Source organism: Dendrobates tinctorius, unplaced genomic scaffold (genome assembly GCF_039654945.1).
Source record: "Dendrobates tinctorius isolate UK_male_01 unplaced genomic scaffold, ASM3965494v1 ptg000133l, whole genome shotgun sequence".
NCBI classification, from domain to species: Eukaryota; Metazoa; Chordata; class Amphibia; order Anura; family Dendrobatidae; genus Dendrobates; species Dendrobates tinctorius.
Genome location: NW_027361801.1, coordinates 11988819 through 12008792, shown reverse-complemented (window position 1 = coordinate 12008792; position 19974 = coordinate 11988819). Strand labels below are relative to the sequence as shown.

General features: G+C 46.3%; 1 pseudogene; it reads left to right on the top strand.

Moving 5' to 3' along the window:
• The first annotated feature begins 1918 nt into the window (after window positions 1-1918).
• On the top strand, window positions 1919-7758 carry LOC141048185 (serine/arginine-rich splicing factor 9 pseudogene; annotated as a pseudogene).
• Window positions 7759-19974: the final 12216 nt, after the last annotated feature.

Below are 19974 nucleotides of genomic sequence, written 5' to 3'. Positions count from 1 at the left end.
GTGTCTCCAATATTTAATCCACAGCTGAAATGAACAGTAAGGGAAAATTTTGCATGGTCACAGTTATGTTTTAGAACATCTTCACATTCTTGTAGTTCTCTCTTATATTTCAGGAATACATAGTAGCAGCTATTTGTTTCATTAATTGCCTGTAGATACTGGGAAAGTTGATTGTAATAATGATTCTCCAGAGTACTCAATGGGTTAAGCTTCAGTTTTTCTTGAAAGGCTGAATAAAAATATGATAGCCAGATTCTCCTGAAAATAATTCTGCATAGAGGGAACCATCATACCATAAAAAACTGTGAAATGTAATTCGTCCTTCAATATAGTGCATCCTGCTCTCAACATATTGTCGGGTTTCCATTACCATTTGCAATTCAAGAACGGCTTCGACAGCTCTCCTGTCCACAATCACGTCATTCAGACTGCATTGTTGCTTCTTCTCAAAAGCTTTAATGAAAGCAGCCATCATTTTCTGGCACATTACTTTATAGTCTTACAAGGAGTTTAAGGAATCTGTATCAGTCGCTTTTTGCCCAATTTGTGATTTTTTTTTCAGCAACAATTCTGAAGTGTTAGCAACTTTTGTTGGAACAGATGCAGATTCTTAGCTTCTTTTTCCTTTCAGGTAGTTCTCCTTAACTCTATGTGATTTTCTATGTAATTTTTTATTTGAACATTGAGAAATGGATTTGGTAGGGGAAGAGCTCATTTTTCTGACATTACAAAATAATCTTTTTGAAGCATGCCTTCTTTTATGTCCACCATCTTCCAATGTACGATCTTTACTTTCAGTTTCAGGCTGTGTTCACACACAGCGTTTTTTTAGCGGTTTTTACCGCGGTTTTCGCTATAAACCGCTATAAAACCGCTAAAAATAAGCTGCACAGTCATTTCTATGCATTTTGCACTTTTTGTGCACATTGATGCGTTTTTTACCGTGAAAAAAACGCATCGCGGTAAAAAACGCAGCATGCTCATTAATTTTGCGGATTTTCCCCGTTTTAGGCCTCTTCCATGCGGTTTTAAACCGCTGCGGAAAAAACCGCATCAAAAACGTATCAAAACTGCGCAAAAAACGCAAGCGGAAAAATAGGTGCGGTTTCTGGGAAGGGATTCAGGTTTTTGAGCAGAAAATTTCTGCAACGTGTGCACTTAGCCTCACAGTTCACTGAGTGCTTTGCTTTGTCATCAGAAGACAATTTCAGGGAAGGAACAGTATTTTCTTTATCTAATACAAAACCACTGTAAAAACTAGAATGATCTTCCAGGGTTTCTGGGGATAAAACCGACACTTTGTATGGAGGTGTGATATTTTTGTTGGGGAACTGCCATTTACTTTGATATGTTGGGAATCTTGCACTGAGCACCATTAATCATCACTTGGGTAGATTCACTTAGACATTTTCTATCTATAGAAAATTACTTCTGGATGTCAGCAGCTTTCATATTTGGAGAAGAATCTTTGGTCTGTAAGATCTGACAGCTTGTACTTTCAACCTGTTTTCCATTTACTTCTTTCTGATTGACACTGTGAATTTTCTGTACACTGGAAGATTTGGCCAAATTTTGTCTCTCACCAGCTTTTGCCACAAGCTGCAGAGACTTGTTAACTTTTATGTGCTTTCTTAAGTGCAATATAGCTTGGTCTAATTTTTTGGATATGCGCTTGTTTTTGCATAGAGCGACTTCATCAGACAGCATACCAAAAACAACTTTAATCTTTTCTTCTGACTGAGAGAACTTGCAAATCCTTGTCGATTTTTTAACAAGTACTGACAGTTTTCTCTTCTTCATATTCAGTCTTTTCTTCACTGTTGGGTGATTCAATTTGTGCAAGATTATACCTCTATTTGCATTAGTAACCAATGCTTTTGATGGAACGGGGCTGACAGCTTTCGCGCTCGATTGAACAATGTTAACTAATTTGGTGGATGATTTTCATGGGCCCATCCAGTATGTGAATTCAAGGGCTTATTGGGGTGCATATGACTTGGTAGCAGGGCTGGCCTTGCAGTCAATGCATAAGAAAACAGAATGGGAGTACAAAATGCATAATTTGAAGTGGATTTTCATGGGACCATCCAGTATGTGGGTTCAAAGGCTTATTGGGGTGCATATGACTTGGTAGCAGGGCAGGCCTTGCAGTGAATGAATAAGAAAACAGAATGGGAGTACAAAATGCATAATGTGAAATGGATTTTCCTTGGCCCATCCAGTATGTGGGATCAAAGGCTTATTGGGGTGCATATGACTTGCTACGTCCTGACTATCCATTCTGTCTAATCCTTGGGTACTGTGCAGGGGGCTGTCGATGAAGGGGCTTCTAGTTCTGGGGTAGAGATGTGTCATTAGCGTCCCCCGAATCTCCGGTCAAATTGCCCGACCCTTTCTCAGGGGATAAAAAAGAGTTCAGGTCTTTCAGAGAAGGATGCAAGCTTTTTTTTCCTCTAAGGCCCCGCTCCTCTGGGGATGAGTTCCAGAGGGTGGGGGTCATTATTTCCCTACTTCTGGGGGCTCCGCAAGCATGGGCTTTCTCTCTGTCTTCCTCTGCTCCTGAACGTATGTCAGTGAACTTGTTCTTTGAGGCTCTGGGGCACATCTATGACAAGCCTGATAGAGTGCGTCTGGCTGAGGATATGGTGATGAGTGTGACACAGGGGAGGCACTCTGCTGAATGGTTCTGCTCAGAGTTTAGATTTTGGACCGCCGAAGTAACCTGGAACAAAGCCACCCTGAGGGGGTTGTTTCGCAGGGGCCTTTCTGACCATCTGCAGGACACTCTGGCATTACATCCGCCTCCTGATACCCTGGAGGACGCCATGATGTAGGCGGTTCGTATGGACCGGAGGCTCCATGCTAGAGGAATGATTCAACAAGAGTCTCCCTTGTACCCCAAATTGTGTGACACTGCACCTATATCAGAGCCCATGAAGGTTGGGTCAGTCTCGGTTAAGGAGAAAGAGAGAAGGCACCGTAGAGACAACCTACTATGCTTTTACTGTGGAGCCTCTGGACATTGGAAAAGGAATTGCCCCTCCTGCCCTTCTTCAGAGAAACCATCAGAGAAACGACTGAGTCTGGGCAACAATTGAGGAGGTTGTCCAGACTCCCAGGTACATTTTTTCTCACGTACAAAAATGATGCTCTGGGTTGAATTGGAAATTGCTGGTGGTCCTGTTTTGACCACCGCCTTTGTTGACTGTGGTTCCTCCATTAATCTGATTGATGCCCAAGTTGTGACTCTTAATAAGATAGGGACAGTCAGGTTAAAAGACCCTGTTAAAATTGTGGCTGTGGATTCATCCCCTCTTACCCGGGATGGAATTTGTTATATGTCTGAAGTTTTTTCTATGAAAGTGGGTTCCACTCATGTGGAAAATTTAAGTTGTTTCATTATGAATAATCTGCCTGCAGGACTTGGTATTGGGAATGCCCTGGTTGCAATGCCACAATCCTCTTATTGATTGGGTGAAGGGGGAGATCACCCGATGGGGATGTAATGATAATGGTCTGTGTTGTAACCCGTTTCCTTTTGTCAATCCGATAAAATCCATATCTGTGTCATCTGTCGGTCTGGAGGGTATTCCGGAGTACCTGAGAGACTTTAAATATGTGTTTTCCGAAAGCGAGGCTGAGGTGCTCCCACCACATAGACCATATGTTTGTGCTATCAATTTAGTACCTGGAGCCAAATTACCCAGAGCTCGTTTGTTTAATTTGTCCGGGCCTGAGCTCCAAGCTATGGAAGAGTACATTAAAGAAAGCCTTTGCAAGGGGCATATTCGGCTCTCGGTCTCACCCATGGTAGCGGGGTTCTTCTTTGTAAAGAAAAAAGATGGTGGGTTGCGACCGTGCCTCGACTTTCGAGAACTGAACAAAATTACTGTTAAGAACACGTACCCTCTCCCGTTGATTCCTAACCTATGCAATCAACTCACGGGGGCCAAATGGTTTTCTAAGCTCGATCTACGAGGGGCTTATAACCTTATAAGGATCCGGGAGGGGGACGAATGGAAAACAGCGTTCCTGACAACTGAGGGGCTGTTTGAAAACCTGGTTATGCCCTTTGGCCTCACTAACGCTCCTGCGGTTTTCAGAACTTTATTAATGTTGTTTTTTCTGACTTGATTGGATGTTACGTAGTCATTTACCTGGATGACATCTTGATTTACTCTGAGGACAGTCAGTCACACTTGCATCATCTGCGTACGGTGCTTATGAGACTCCGGGAGAACCATTTGTATGCTAAGCTGGAGAAGTGCTCATTTTTTATGCAAGAACTGTCTTTTCTGGGTGTAATTGTATCCGGGGAGAGATTCCGCATGCATCCAGGGAAGGTTCAGGCCATTACAGACTGGGTGCAGCCTCATGACCTGAAGGGGTTGCAGCGATTTCTGGGCTTCGCTAATTATTATAGGAAGTTCATTAAAGGGTTCTAGCAGGTGGTAAAACCCTTGACGGACCTCACTCTTAAAGGGGCAGATGTAAAAAATTGGTCCGTGGCCGCAAAAAATTCCTTCCTGGCATTAAAGAAGTGTTTTACTACAGCCCCTGTGTTGGTACAACCCGGTTCGTCAAGACCTTTTATCGTCGAGGTCGACGCTTCGGAGGTGGGGGTGGGGGCAGTATTGTCACAGGGCCCCTCTACCCTGACTAACCTCAAACCCTGTGCCTTTTTCTCTAAGAAGTTCTCGTCGGCCGAGAGAAACTATGATGTCGGTAACAGGGAATTGTTAGCAGTTAAATTGGCCTTCGAAGAATGGAGGCATTTTTTGGAGGGAGACGCTCATCCCATTACGGTCATCACTGATCACAAAAACCTGGCCTATATCGAGTCTGCTAAGAGACTGACCCCCAAACAGGCTCGGTGGGCACTTTTTTTTCTCGATTTCATTTTACCATCATGTTCCGACCAGGGTCTAAAAATGTAAAGGCAAATGCCTTATCCTGAAGTTTTGATTCTGTGTCCCCTCCAGAGCCTCCTTCCTCCATTCTTCAACTGGGAGTGGTTGCAGCCGAAATCGCCTCTGAGTTACAGAGAGAGATTCTGGAAGCATAAGCACAAGCTCCCAGGAATAAACCCCCAGGTAAATTGTTTGTACCTGAACAATTCTGTCCCACACTCCTTCAAGAATTTCATGACTCTGTGTTAAGTGCACACCCTGGTATTGCAGCTACCTGGGGGGCAGTAGCTAGGGGTTTTTGGTGGCCCTCTATGGATACTGATATAAAAAGGTTGGTGAATACTTGTGGGGTGTGTGCGCGCTCTAAAAGCTCTCAGGTCCGGCCGACCAAGGAATTGGTGCCTTTGCCAATTCCGGATAAACCATGGACACACCTGTCCATGGATTTTATCACTAACCTTCCACCTTCCAAGGGCAACTCAGTGGTATGGGTAGTGGTTGATAGATTTTCTAAGCAAGCCCACTTTGCGCCATTACCTGCATTACCATCCGCTGAAACCTTGGCCCGCTTGTTTATACAGCACATTGTTCGACTGTATGGAGTGCCTGTGAATGTAGTGTCGGACAGGGGTGTGCAATTTGTGGCCAGGTTTTGGAAAGCGTTTTGTATGAAGTTGGGGGTCACGTTGTCATTCTCCTCTGCCTATCATCCGGAATCCAACGGAACGCACCAAACAGTCATTGGAGCAGATTCTGAGAAGCCTGGCCTCCTCCAGACAGGAAGACTGGCGTGGCAGAATTTGCATTCAACTGTCGGATTAATAAGTCTACTGGAAAGTCTCCCTTTCTGGTCAATTATGGGTTTGTTCCGCAGTTTGGGGAATTTTCCCGTATGGATTCGGATTGCCCTGGTGCTGAGGGGATGGTACAACAATTAAAAACCCTCTGGAAGGAGGTACAGGAGAACATCTCCAAAGCCCAGAAGAAGTTCAAACATTTTGCAGACAGGAGGAGGGGGGTGGTTCCTGCGTTGACAGTGGGGGAAAAAGTCTGGTTGTCCACCCGTAACATCAAACTTAAAATACCCTCTATGAAGTTGGGCCCCAAATTTATTGGCCCATACAAGATTGTAGAGGTGATCAACCCGGTGGCATACAGATTACAGTTGCCCACCTCCTTCAAAATCTCTAACGTCTTCCACAGGTCCCTATTAAAACCTGTGGGGACAGTTAGAGAAGATCCCTCATCTGTGGCTCGACCAGTGTTGGTAGAGGGTCAACTGGAGTACGAGGTAGGGCGCATCGTTGATTCGCGGTGGGTGCGTCGGAGACTTCAGTACCTTATCCATTGGAAGGGATATTGCGTTGAGGATCGGTCGTGGGTTCCGGCCAGTTTGGTGCACACTGATCGACTGGTGTGGGCTTTTCATGCCAGGTACCCTGAGAAACCTGGGGGTCCAGTGGCCCCCCATTAAGAGGGGGGTACTGTCATGGCTAGGACATGGTTAATGTCCTGTTCTCACAGGGTTAACTTTTGCCGGCCTCTCTTTGGATCTGGGAGGGGTATTTATACTCACTCCAAACTAGCATTCTCTGTCAGTTATACTGTTGTTCTGGTGTGTCTGACCCCTGGTGTGCGTGTACTCTGCGTTGATTGTTTGCTTCCCGTGTATGACCCGGCTTGTTCCTTCACTCTGTACTCCGTCTCTCGTTTTGGTACTATTGTCTTTTCTGGTTCTGACCTCCTGGCTTGGCTATCGTTACTCCGTTACAGTTTACCCCTATTGTACTGTCTATTGCCCGTTCTGGTTTTCTGATCTATTGCTACGTCCTGACTATCCATTCTGTCTAATCCTTTGGTACTGTATTGCTATCTTGTGCTTTGACCTCGGCTTGATCTGGTTTCTGTCTCTGTCTATGCCCCTTGGTAACATTGTCCTGTAGTTACCTTTCTAGGAGTTTCCCCGCAGCTCCTAGCTCTGTGGAGCTTAGGCCACGCCCCCAGCAGTCACGTGCTTCAGATCCTGGAGCATGCATTGTCACCACTGCTGCCCGCTCCGCAGGTATCTTTGTGCACAGTCTTTGTACTCAGGACACGTGCACTGGCTCAGTGAGCTAGTGCAGTGCGGTGTTCCTGACAGATATACACTGTTCACACTATATGGCAGGTTGACCACTCTGCACCAGGTCAAGGTCAGTGACATCGAGGCCCAGGGACCTCGGAACACTGGGTCTTCCATCACCCTAACCAGCCCAGATATTGTACCACCAGAACTCCATTTACCAGACTGCAAAGGGGCCTTCTCCCGGACTGGGGGTCCAAGCTTGCAAAATGTGCATATTTTTGTGGGCAATTTACCGGCCAATGTATGAGAGAAGGAGCTGGAGGAGTTATTCCATCAGTATGGGAGGATCCGTTCCACCGAGTTGAAGAATCATCGGGGGGGCAGGGCCCCATCATTCACCTTTATCACTTTCCAGGATCCACAGGAGGAGGAAAATGCCGTGAGTGGAAGCAATGGATACAAGTTTTGTTCTCGTCATTTACGTGTAGAGTTTCCCAGGTCACGCAGGAGACCAGGAGAAGGTTATGGAGGAACGAGTTACTTTCTCAGCGAACTGAATACAGAGTCCTCGTCTCAGAGCTTCCCCCCTTGGGAAGTTGGCAGGATCTAAAGGATCATATGAGAAAAGCTGGAGATGTCTGCTATGCTGATGTGCACAAGGATGGCACAGGGATTGTGGAGTTTGTTCGCAAGGATGACATGGAATATGCTTTGAGGAAACTGGATGATGCAAAGTTTTGTTTTCATAAAGGTGAGACCTCTTACATTCGTGTCTCTGTTTAAAGACATGCTAACGGACTGTCCCGACAAGTAGAGAAGGATGACCAGAAGCCTATCACATCTGATTAATTAAGATGGGGGAGCAATGTGAAGAAACCAGAGTATATCTTAATTGGCAAGACGGCTAAGCTTTTGCAGGCCTGGAAGAATTGACTTTTTGTCTGTATATTTGACTTGTGGATTTAGGTGTGGATTCTGGTGGGTCAAAAAGACTGACTTGCACAATGATATACCATGTAACATAGTGTGTGCTTATCTTATGTTTGTTTATATTCTGGAATCAGTTTGTTGACTTTGATTGTAGATAGGGAAAGGCTGTGAGGATGGACTGAAGGACACTGGGTAATTCTAAAAATAGCTTACCTGCCTCGGGTATAAAAGACCCTGAGACAGAGAGATGGGGTCTCATCTCATCACATAGAGCTACTAGTCGGACATTCTGCTAAACATCCAACAGACAAGAAACTCTTCAGGATCCCAGCTGAGGGTATGTCAGACCCGGCTGAAAGAACACAAGACTGCTCTCGGTTATCTCCCTACGCTTCTCGTGACCTCCTCTCTGTGTGTTATCACAGGTGGAAGAGCAACCCTGGGAGCTCTGACATAACATCCACTAGCATCCCGGTGAGTCAGCGGAGGGAGAGACCTTGTAATGTGCAAAATCTTGGGGAAATTTCTGGAATTGTTCTGTTTGCTAGTGGGTGTTGTGGTTCAATAAAGCATGGCCACACTGTTTTACCCTAACCCTGTGTTGTCTGTGTGCTGTTCTGCCCACAAGGAGATAGAGAGGGCATTCAGTGGTATGAGCATTTGTAAAACATTTGCAAAAATTTCAACATTTCTGTTTTTTTCAGTCAAGATGGGGTGCAGAATGTACATTAATGAGAAAAAAATTAACTTTTTTCAATTTACCAAATTGCTACAATGAAACGAAGTGTGAAAAATTTAAAGGGGCCTGAATACTTTCCGTACCCACTGTATACTGTGTATGGGGGGCTACACTATACTGTGTGTGTGTTTGAGGGGGGCTTAATTATACTGTGTGTGGGGGCTGCATTATACTCTGAGGTTGCTGCATTATGCTCTGGGGGGGCTGCATTATACTGTGTGTGGGGGCTGTTAAAACTGTGTGGGGCTGCATTATACTGTGTGTGTGCGGGGGCTGCATTATACTGTGTGGGGGGATGCATTACGGTGTTTATGGAAAGCATTCAGACCTCTTTACATTTTTCACTCTTTGTTTCATTGCAGCCATTTGGTAAATTCAAAGAAGTTTATTTTTTTCTCATTAATGTACACTCAGCACCCCATCTTGACTGAAAAAAAAACAGAAATGTAGAAATTTTTGCGAATTTATTAAAAAAGAAAAACTGAAATATCACATGGTCATAAGTATTCAGACCTATTCCTATTTAAGTCACATGCTGTCCATTTCCTTGTGATCCTCCTTGAGATGGTTCTACTCATTCATTGGAGTCCAGCTGTGTTTAATTAAACTGATAGGACTTGATTTGTAAAGGCACGCACCTGTGTATATAAGACCTTACAGCTCACAGTGCATGTCAGACCAAATGAGAATCATGAGGTCAAAGGAACTGGCAAAGGAGCTCAGAGACAGAATTGTGACAAGACACACATCTGGACAAGGTTATAAAAGAATTTCTGCAGTACTCAAGGTTCCTAAGATCACAGTGGGCTCCATAATCCTTAAATGGAAGAAATTTGGGAAAACCAGAAGTCTTCCTAGACATGGCCGTCCAGCCAAACTGAGCAATCGTGGGAGAAGAGCCTTGGTGAGAGAGGTAAAGAAGAACCCCAAGATCACTGTGGCTGAGCTTCACAGATGCAGTAGGGAGATGGGAGAATGGCAGGCACGGTACTGATTAAGGAACGTGCCTCTTTCTGCGGAGCCCCTATAACCAAAGCTAGAGAAAATCCTGTTCAGTGCCCAATTCCTCCCTTCCTACTACTCACCCATGTGATGCACTAATTTGGACGCCCAACTGACCAATGGGGTTAAAGGGGAAGGGGCGTCCGGCCATTCCTACATGGGTTAAATTCAGGTGCCAGGGGTCATTGCCTTTTTCTTTCTCCCCAGCTGACCCATGGAAGCTGTTGCTCCTGAGGACCCCGGAGCCCCCTTCAGCCATGTCTGATGCCATGATTGAGGCCCTGCAGCAGAGAGCAGCACAGGGAGGTGAGCTATGGTTAAAAGCCCTTTTGACCGGCCTCGGCGCTCACCTCCCTGTGCCCTCTCATGACCCCCTAACCATTCCCCAGGTTTCCTCCCCTGCCCCTCCTGATTTCTCCTCAGGCCAGGCTGCACGTTCCCCCGGCAGAGGGCAACACGGGAAGGTGAGCGCTGGCTTCAAGCCATTATTACTGACCTTAGCCCTCACCTCCCTGTGCCCTCTCCTTTCCTCCTGTCCTGGCCTCGGTCAGCATCCCTGAGAACTCACCCTCTGCCATCCTCCAATAGCCTCCCCTCCAGTGGGGTCACTTGTGCCTCAGGCCCCCTCCACCATTCACTGTCCAGCTTTCAGCTGACCTGTGCGGTGGTTCGGCAACACTGTGCGGATCCTGCTCTGTGGCGGTTTCGGTGATGGATGTGTTCTTTTCGGTGGGTGTGGGTCCGGTTGGCAGCGTGGGCAGTGGGCTCCGGTTACATCTCGGGCATCGTTGTCTTTGTGCTGCCGGTATTCAAATTTAGGCCCCGGCTTGGGCCTACTGCATGCTGCATGTGGGGGCTCCGCCCCCTTTTCTTTGACAGTGGGTGCAGGACGGGACGCGCCGGGCCCAGGCCACTGAATACCCTGCCCCACTTCCAGCACGTCATCGCGACGCACCGTCCACATCCCCACATCACTTCCTGTGTGTGTCAGTCCAGCTCCGTTCCACTTGCAGTCATAACCGCACTGCCTGCACAAGGGGACATGGGGGACAGGGCAGAGGACTCTGTATATAGCTGCAGAGTGCGCTGGTCAGTCCAACCCTACCGATGAGCGTGCTCTGCAGCTTCAATCAACCTGTGACTGCACCAAGCACACTAACTCTGTGATTGCATCCGACACCCTAATGTACCCATTGTAATCCCAATACAATTTCCCACAACACCCCTTTCCCAAATAGCTAATAAAGGGTGCACATTAACCAATGCCCTCTCATGTTCCACCCATAATATTGAATATGGTAACGCTGTAACATCCCCAAAACTAACCAGCACAGTGTTACCAGATATGGCTCGTAACCCACCTCTTATTGCTAATTCAAATGCCCCAACACACCTCATAGCCACAGCGGATACAGGCATAGACGCCACATGTCCTCCTCTGTCGACCCCTGCCATTATTCCCGCTGTCACTCTAAAGGACGTTCCTTCCGCTATCACCATAGGAGCTGCCATTGATCTCAGTCCTTTGGAAGGCATTCCCCATCCACTACTGAGTGGTCCAACGCATTCCAGAGTCCCGATAGGCAAGCTCGGGCACACGACAGACGCCAGCAGTCACGTGCTCCATCAGGGGCTGTCAGCCGGGGAGACCCATCCACATCTCCCAGGGCCTCCAGCCAAGTCAACCACCAGGCCATCGCCCAAGAGTGAGCCGGAGTTATGCCATCACTTGGTTTCAGTCAGGCTCGAGCGCACGGCATTTGCCAGCAGTCATGCACTCCCACTTTGGCTACCAGCCGGGGAGACACTTCTCAATCTCCCTGGGCCTCCGGCCAATGCAATAACCAGTCCATCACCCTATTGGGAGCTGGAGTTTCTCCATCCTCGGATGTCACTCCTCCTGTGTCAGCGAGAAGCTGGAGTTCCTCCATTATTGGATGTCACTCCTCTTGCGTCACATAGCAGTGAGTGTTGCAAAGCCAATGATGAAGCAATGCAGAATGGAGTGCTTAACACAAGGGAGAATGAGCTAGCCTCAGCCATTAAGGAGCTATTTCAACACTTAATGCAACCAAGCGGTACAATCAAGAGACTAGACAAAAAATACGGAATAACAATAATGTTGACATATAACACCAGTGGACGGTGAAATATGGGTCCCTGAGGTGGACTCAGCGGACGGTGGAATATGAGTCCCTGAGGTGGACTCAGCGGACGGTGGTATATGGGTCCCTGAGGTGGACTCAGCGCACGGTGGTATACGGGTCCCTGAGTTGGTCTCAGTGGACGGTGGTATATAAGTCTCTGAGGTGGACTTAGCGGACGGTGGAATATGGGTCCCTGAGGTGGACTCAGCGGATGGTGTTAAATGGGTCCCTGGGAAAGAGCTCAGAGGACAAGAAAATTAGATTATTATTGGGCTTGACATATTTCTATCCAGAATATAGCATTAAAGGCGATACATGAGGGGTTACAATACAACTGATGCTATCTGTGCAAGGATAACACAATAATTCCTTAAAGGATTACATATCACGGAATCAACACCCCCTCAACTACTCAACAGCTGCAGGTCAACACTCAGTAGTCATACGAAAACCCAGGCCTTGCTGGCAATTTACCGAGGGAGACCGCCTTTTTCACGCGTGATGCACATATAGACACGACGGCTCGGCTTGTGGAGGGCACACCCAGCAGCAATTTGTACTCGTCCTCCTACAAGGTATAACCCCAGTGAGTGTAACCGCGTTGGGCCCCCTACCCCAATAAAGAAGCGGCACAGCAATTACATTCCAGTCTTACATACAGTTTTGTTATCCCATTCAAATTCAATAGAACACCATCCCTGTCTGATAGCCTAAAATCCGCTCGCGAATTCCCCAAAATTTTGCAAATCAAAAAAGATGTCGAGCTATGCAGAATGGTGGGCCCCTTTCAATCAATATCTTTGCAAAATATAAGAACCTTGCCATTAGTCATCATTCCGAAAAAGAATTCCGGAAAATATTGTCTGATCTATCATCCATCACAACTGAAAGGCGAATTGGTTAACAACGCTATCACCCCCCCAGAAGAAGTTTCCGTTACATAAGCGTCCCTTGACAAGGCAGTAGAATTAGTTCGCACAGTTGTGCCTGGCGCCCTGCTAGCAAAATCAGACATAGAGTCGGCATTCTGCCTACTACCCGTACACCCCAACTGCTTTCACCTGTTAGGTTGCAAGGTGGACCAGCACTATTACTTTGATATGTGCCTACCAATGGGATGTTCCATTTCATGTCACTATTTCGAGCTATTCAGTACTTTCCTGGACTGGACTGGGTAGTCCATTATGAAACAATCAGCAATTCTCTGATTCATTACGTTTACGATTTTGTTCGTTGACCCCAGACATTCATAACTCTGCTCTTTTTCTAGAAAAATTTAAATTTATATCACGGCATCTTGGCGTACCGCTATCACCCTAAAAACAGTTGGCCCATGTAATGTATTGCCTTTGATTGGCATCGATGAAGGTTTCTGTGAGGTTAAAAAAGGTCACACTTCAACAGATGCAGTCCTTGCAGGGTCTGCTGACATTCGCCAGCTGCGTAATACCAGTCTGCAGAGCCTTCTCTCGCCGATTTTCACTAACAACAAAGGGCACTTCCCAGCCCAGCCATAGAATTATGCTCACTCGCTCGTTGAAGCAGTTTTACTAGTCTGGAAAGCATTTCTACAGTCCTACAATGGCCATACCTGCATCATGGCAAGAGAGATGTAACAAAGAGAGTTTTGCAGCAATCTACAAAAAAACAGTGGCGCAAAAGCAGCTGGCCAGAGCTATGAACTCCGTCAGGCTGGGGAGTGCGACCCTTCACTGTTTTTGCAATAGTGTCATCAGTGGAAATAGGGGGGACAATGAAGAAAGGCAAACATTTGATTTCAAACAAAAAATCCAACTACCGCAATGAGCTTAAACCATATGTCTTCTGCATACCCACCCTAACTCTCTTTTACGCCGGCTAGTGCTACTATGCTTGAAACACAACACCCGAGCCAGATTAGTGGCAAATGTAGATGATAATCTCATTAACTCAATGTTATCTTCCGATTAGCAGGCCTTCAGAGTACTTCCCACCAATGCGCAACCATCGGTTCCTTTATCCCTACGGGACACAGTGGTCAATCCCTTATGCCCTTAATACGCAACTCGGTTACACCGGCTGCCTGGCAGGTCTATGGTAAGGTGTGGGAGGAGTGGTGCTCCCTAATTCATGGTAGGCTCATTGATAAGTGTGACCGAGCAAGTTGCAAAGTGTCAATGGAATTTTTGATTCAGCTCCGACCAAGAGGTAAAGTGAAGATGGAATACAATGGAATTTTTGGTTCGACTCAAAGAAAGAGGGGCGTCAGGTACATCGGCACAAAGGCATTTATCAGGAAAGCCTTTTTCTTTCAACTAATGGGGTGGGCGGACGTTACTAAGTTCTTTTTTATACATCAAGCCATTAAAGGCTGGAAAAGGCTTCAACCGAGTCAGGAATGTCGTTGCCCCATTTGACTAAGATTATTGCATATGTGGTGTAGTGACCACTGTGTCCGCTAGGGGGCGCTGTGTGGGTGTTCCAGGACGGACGGATAGCCATGCTCAGAGTGGTAACAGGAGCAGGGTCGTAAATGACTGTTATGTATCCCAAGGTGGGTGGCCTTGGGATGAAGGCTTGATTATGTGCTGATCAGCAGAGCTGATCTTTTGTTCCAATGTGTTAGGGAGAAGCCTTCAGGTGATTGATGAGATGGGTGGGATCAATCACCTACAAACCCACCTAGGGGCGGGTGTCTAAAACGCCATAGTAAAGTATGTGTATGAATGGCTGAAGGACCTGTGGTGAGGTCATAGCCATGTGATCCGGTGGGCGTGGCTGCAGACCATATAAGGTGGCCAGGGTAGGTCACATGAGTGAATGCTTGGACCCGATGGGTCCATATGGAAGGTCTCATGCAGGGAGATGTGTCTGCCTTTCTGAGTGCACATGGGGATGCTGTCTATCATGGCTGCACGTGTCTGAGAGTTCTCAGGAGGGGGAATGAACATCTGGAGTATGAAGCAGATAAAGAGGTAACCCGGACAGGGGATATTAACTGAGAGACTGTATAGCCTGATGGCTGGATAAAGCACAGCCAGTGTGACCACAGGGCTGAGGGAGCAGAGCTCCACTGTGAAGATTCATTGTTGTCTGCTGTAAAGACTGTTGTTTTCCTCATGCTGCTATGGCTTATGCTGCCTAATAAACCGTATGGACTTTGTTTATGTTGAAAAGCCTGTGCCGGACCTGGTTTTCTGCAGCGAAGCGTGTATCCCCAACCTGAATAACAAGCGCTACCTTACACATGACATTATTTCAATATTCCCATCGGTATATGCAAGTCGCAATACGAGGCGAACCTTGCATCACCAGTTTTCGCTATTGCTTTTTTCAGTCCCCTCTTAACAAGCATCAGTTTCAGGCAATTTTTAAACAATAAATAAAAAAATAAATCCAAAGGAATACGGGACACATTTTTTCCGAATTGGAGCAGCCGCCGAAGCAGTTAGGGCAGGAGTGTGGGAGGTCGAAGTGCAGAGGATGGGTCATTGGAAATCCGCATGCTTTGCCAGATATATAAAACCTGATTTGCTTAAGTAACACATCTTGTCTCTTACAGGTGTCTGTAAGCCCACAGTTTGGGTATTAGGACATTCATATGTCTACAGGGCAAATAAAAGGGCCGAACTTCGGCTGGGTGGAAAAAAATCTTGGCTTCCTGGGCCTACAGGTCAGCTGGAGAGGTATCAGAGGGCTCCAATGGCAACAAATTTTCCCGGAAATAGTCAGCATCACTAAGAGGGTCAAAGGGCCGGTGATGTTAGTGTTACATGCCGGTGGCAATGATCTGGGTAAGAGAAAAAGTGCTGAGCTCTGTACGGTGATGTCAACAGACATAGAGCGTTTTATATCTTTTACCGGATATGGCATTGGTATGGTCGGAGATAGTGCCAAAAGTTGTCTGGCACGGAGAAAGGGATGTAAAAGCCTTTGAGAGATCAAGTAGAAAGATCAATGCGTGGATGGCGAAATGTGTAAAGGGAAGATATGGCATTGTGGTTCGCCACCACCAGCTGGCACTACTGAGAACGGATGGAATTCACCTTACTGACACTGGGCTCGACATATTTTTGTCCGGCTTGCTGATGGGTGGGGGTCGGAGTCCTGTGTAGGTCATACACATGACCCTACGTGGCGGAAGTGTAGAGAGGGGCAAAGATTTGTAACCACTCATTGGCCGTCTCGCATGTCTCTCGCAGACAGGGCCTTTGGCAATGTGCCTGTTGCAAAATGTAATTGCCTTTCTCTGCGTATGTAATTAATAAACTGTGACCGAACTGTTTCAACCTATCTAGACCTGCCTGTGTTTCATTACAGGATTGATGGGAGGGGGGAAGGCACTGTTTAAGACACACGGGTCTCCGCAGTCAGTTGCACAAAGTCAACTATCACTGCAGCCCTCCACCAGTCGGGCCTTTATGGCAGAGTGGCTCGACAGAAGCATCTCCTCAGTACCAGACATATGAAAACCCGCATAGAGTTTGCTAAAAAAAAACACATGAAGGACTCCGAGACAATGAGAAGTAAGATTCTCTGGTCTGATGAGACAAAGATAGAACTTTTTGGTGATAATTCTAAGCGGTATATGTGGAGAAAACCAGGCACTGCTCATCAGCTTCCCAAAACATTCCCAATAGTGAAGTGAAACATGGTAGTGACAGCATCATGCTATGGGGGTATTTTTCAGCTGCAGGGACAGGATGACTGGTTGTAATTGATGGAAACATGAATGCGGCCAAGTACAGAGATGTCCTGGATGAAAACCTCTTCCAGAGTGCTCTGGACCTCAGACTTGGCCGAAGGTTCACCTTCCAACAAGATGATGACCCTAAGCACACAAGTAAAATAACAAAGGAGTGGCTTCAGAACAACTCTGTGACCTTTTTTGACTGGCCCAGTCAGAGCCCTGACCTAAACCCAATTGAGCATCTCTGGAGAGACTTGAAAATGGCTGTCCACCAACGTTCACCATCCAACCAACTAGAGAGGATCTACAAGGAAGAATGACAGAGGATCCCCAAATCCAGGTGTGAAAAACTTGTTGAATCATTCCCAAGAAGACTCATGGCTGTACTAGCTCAAAATGGTGCTTCTACTCAATACTGAGCAAAGGGCCTGAATACTTAAGCCATGTTATATTTCAGTTTTTCTTTTTTAATAAGTTTGCAAAAATTTCTACATTTCTATTTTTTATTTCAGTAAAGATGGGGTGTTAAGTGTATATTAATAAGAAAAAAAAGAACTTTTTTGAATTTTCCAAATGGATGCACTGAAACAAAGTGTAAAACTTTTAAAGAGGTCTGAATACTTTCTGTACCCACTGTATACTGTGTAGGGGGGCTGAATTATACTGAGTGTGTGGGGCTGCATTATACACTGAGGGGGCTGCATTGTACTCTGGGTGCTGCATTTGCTCTATGAGGGGGCTACATTAAGCTCTATGAGGGGGGCTACATTATACTGTGTGGGGGGGCTGCATTATGCTCTATGACGGGGCTAAATAATACTGTGGGTATGGGACTGCATTATACTCTGTGAGGAGGGCTGCATTATACTCTAGGGGGCTGCAATATTCTCTATGAGGGGGCTACATTATACTGTGTGTGGTGCTGCAATATACTCTATGAGAGGGAATGCATCTTACTCTATGAGAGGGGCTGCTTTATTCTTTATGATGGTGGTGGAATTATACTCTATGAGGGGGCTACATTATACTGTGAGTGGGGCTTCATTATACTCTGTGTGCGGGGCTTCATTATACTCTATGAGGGGGCTGCAGTATACTCTGAGGGTGGCTGCAGTATACTCTGAGGGGGCTACATTATACTCTGAGGCGGCTTCATTATGCTTCATGATGGGGCTGCTTTATACTCTATGAAGGGGCTGCATTATACTCTATGAAGGGGGCTGCATTATACTCCATGATGGGGCTGCATTATACTGTGTGTGGGGGGCTGCATTATACTCTGAGGGTGCTGCATTATGCTCTATGAGGGGGCTACATTAAGCTCTATGAGGGGGGCTACATTATACTGTGTGGGGGGGCTGCATTATGCTCTATGACGGGGGCTAAATAATACTGTGGGTATGGGGCTGCATTATACTCTGTGAGGAGGGCTGCATTATACTCTAGGGGGCTGCAATATTCTCTATGAGGGGGCTACATTATACTGTGTGTGGGGCTGCATTATACTATATGAGGGGGCTACATTATACTGTGTGTGTGGTGCTGCAATATACTCTATGAGAGGGAATGCATCTTACTTTATGAGGGGGGCTGCTTTATTCTTTATGATGGTGGTGGAATTATACTCTATGAGGGGGCTACATTATACTTTGTGTGGGGCTTCATTATACTCTGTGTGCAGGGCTTCATTATACTCTACGAGGGGGCTGCAGTATACTCTGAGGGTGGCTGCAGTATACTCTGAGGGGGCTACATTATACTCTGAGGGGGCTTCATTATGCTTCATGATGGGGCTGCATTATACTCTATGAAGGGGGCTGCATTATACTCCATGATGGGGCTGCATTATACTTTATGAAGGGGGCTGAATTATACTCTATGAGGGGGGCTGCGTTACACTCTATAAGGTGGGCTGCATTATACTCAATGAAGGGGGCTGAATTATACTCTATGAAGGGGGCTGCATTACACTCTATAAGGTGGGCTGCATTATACTCTATCCAGATCCAAGGTCAGTGCATTAAACTATATGTACTTTATAGAACCTGCATTATACTGTGTCAAGGACTATATAAATAAATACATAATAATAATAATCTTTATTTGTATAGCGCCAACATATTCCGCAGTGCTTTACAATTTAACAGTTCATAACACAAGTCATAAGTTTCAACGTTAAAATTAATACAATAATTAAAGCAAAATAAGACAACCCTGCTCGTGAGAGCTTACAATCTACAATGAGGTGGGGGAGACAAAGTACAGGGGTTCAATTACATTGATGGTCCAGCCATCTTGAGAGAGTGGGGGATAGATAAAAGCTGCATGAGCTAGTCACCAGACAGTATTTTTGGTGCTATTGGGTGTGGTGGAGTTTGATGGAGGGTTATTCTCAGATAGTGAATGGGCTGTACACACACACACACACACACACACACAAACATACACACACACACTTCCATTAGGGAACGTGATAGGCTGCCCTAAACAGATGTGTTTTTAGGGAGTGCCTAAAACTGTGTAAATTGTGGATAGTCCTAAGTTTTTTGGGTAGAGCATTCCATAGGATTGGCGAGATCCGGTAGATGTCTTGGAGCCGGGAGTGGGAGGTACTGATTAGTCAAGAGGTTAGTCAAAAGTCACTTGCAGAGCCTAACAAGCGGGTAGGCCAATAAACAGAAATGAGGGAGGAGATGTAGTGGGGTTCCTCACTGTGTGTGAGAACAAGCAGTTTGAATTGGATCCTATAGTGAATGGGCAGCCAGCACAATGCCTAGCAAAGAGTGCATCTGAGTACCAATTAGCCAGATGTAAGACCCTGGCTGCTGCATTAAGGATGGACTAGCGATGGGGAAGTCGAGTGAGGGGGAGGCCAGTTAATAGAGCATTACAGTTGTCCAGACGGGAGTGGATCAGGGCTACAGTGAGGGTCTTTGTTGTTTCCATGGTAAGAAAGGGGCAGACTCTAGAGATGTTCTTTAGGTGTAAGCGGCAAGAGAGGACAAGAGATTGTATATGGGAGGTGAAGGAAAGATTGTGTCAAACGTAACACCCAGACAGTGCTGCCTGCTGCCGGGGCGTTATTGTGATGCCACCCACAGAGAGGGAGATGTCAGATTTAGGGAGGTTAGTAGACGGTGGGAGCAGAAGAGGTTCAGTTTTGGAAAGGTTGAGTTTCAGTCACTGGTGTTCTGTAGTACAGCGGAGGGTAAGGTCAGGGGATGACTTGTATAGTTGTGTGTCATCAGCATAAAGATGGTACTGAAAGCCAAATCTGCTGATGGTCTGTCCAACTGGGGCCGTGTAGAGAGAGAAGAGAAGTGGGCCAAGAACTGAGCCCTGATAGACCCCAACAGTTAGAGGAAGAGGAAAGAAAGTGGAGTCAGCGAACGAAAAACTGAAGGAGCAGTCAAAAGATAAGAAGAGAACCAGGAGAGAGCAGCGTCCTTTATGCCTTTTGACTGGAGCATAGAGAGTAGGAGATGGTGGTCAACAGTGTCGAAAGCTGCAGA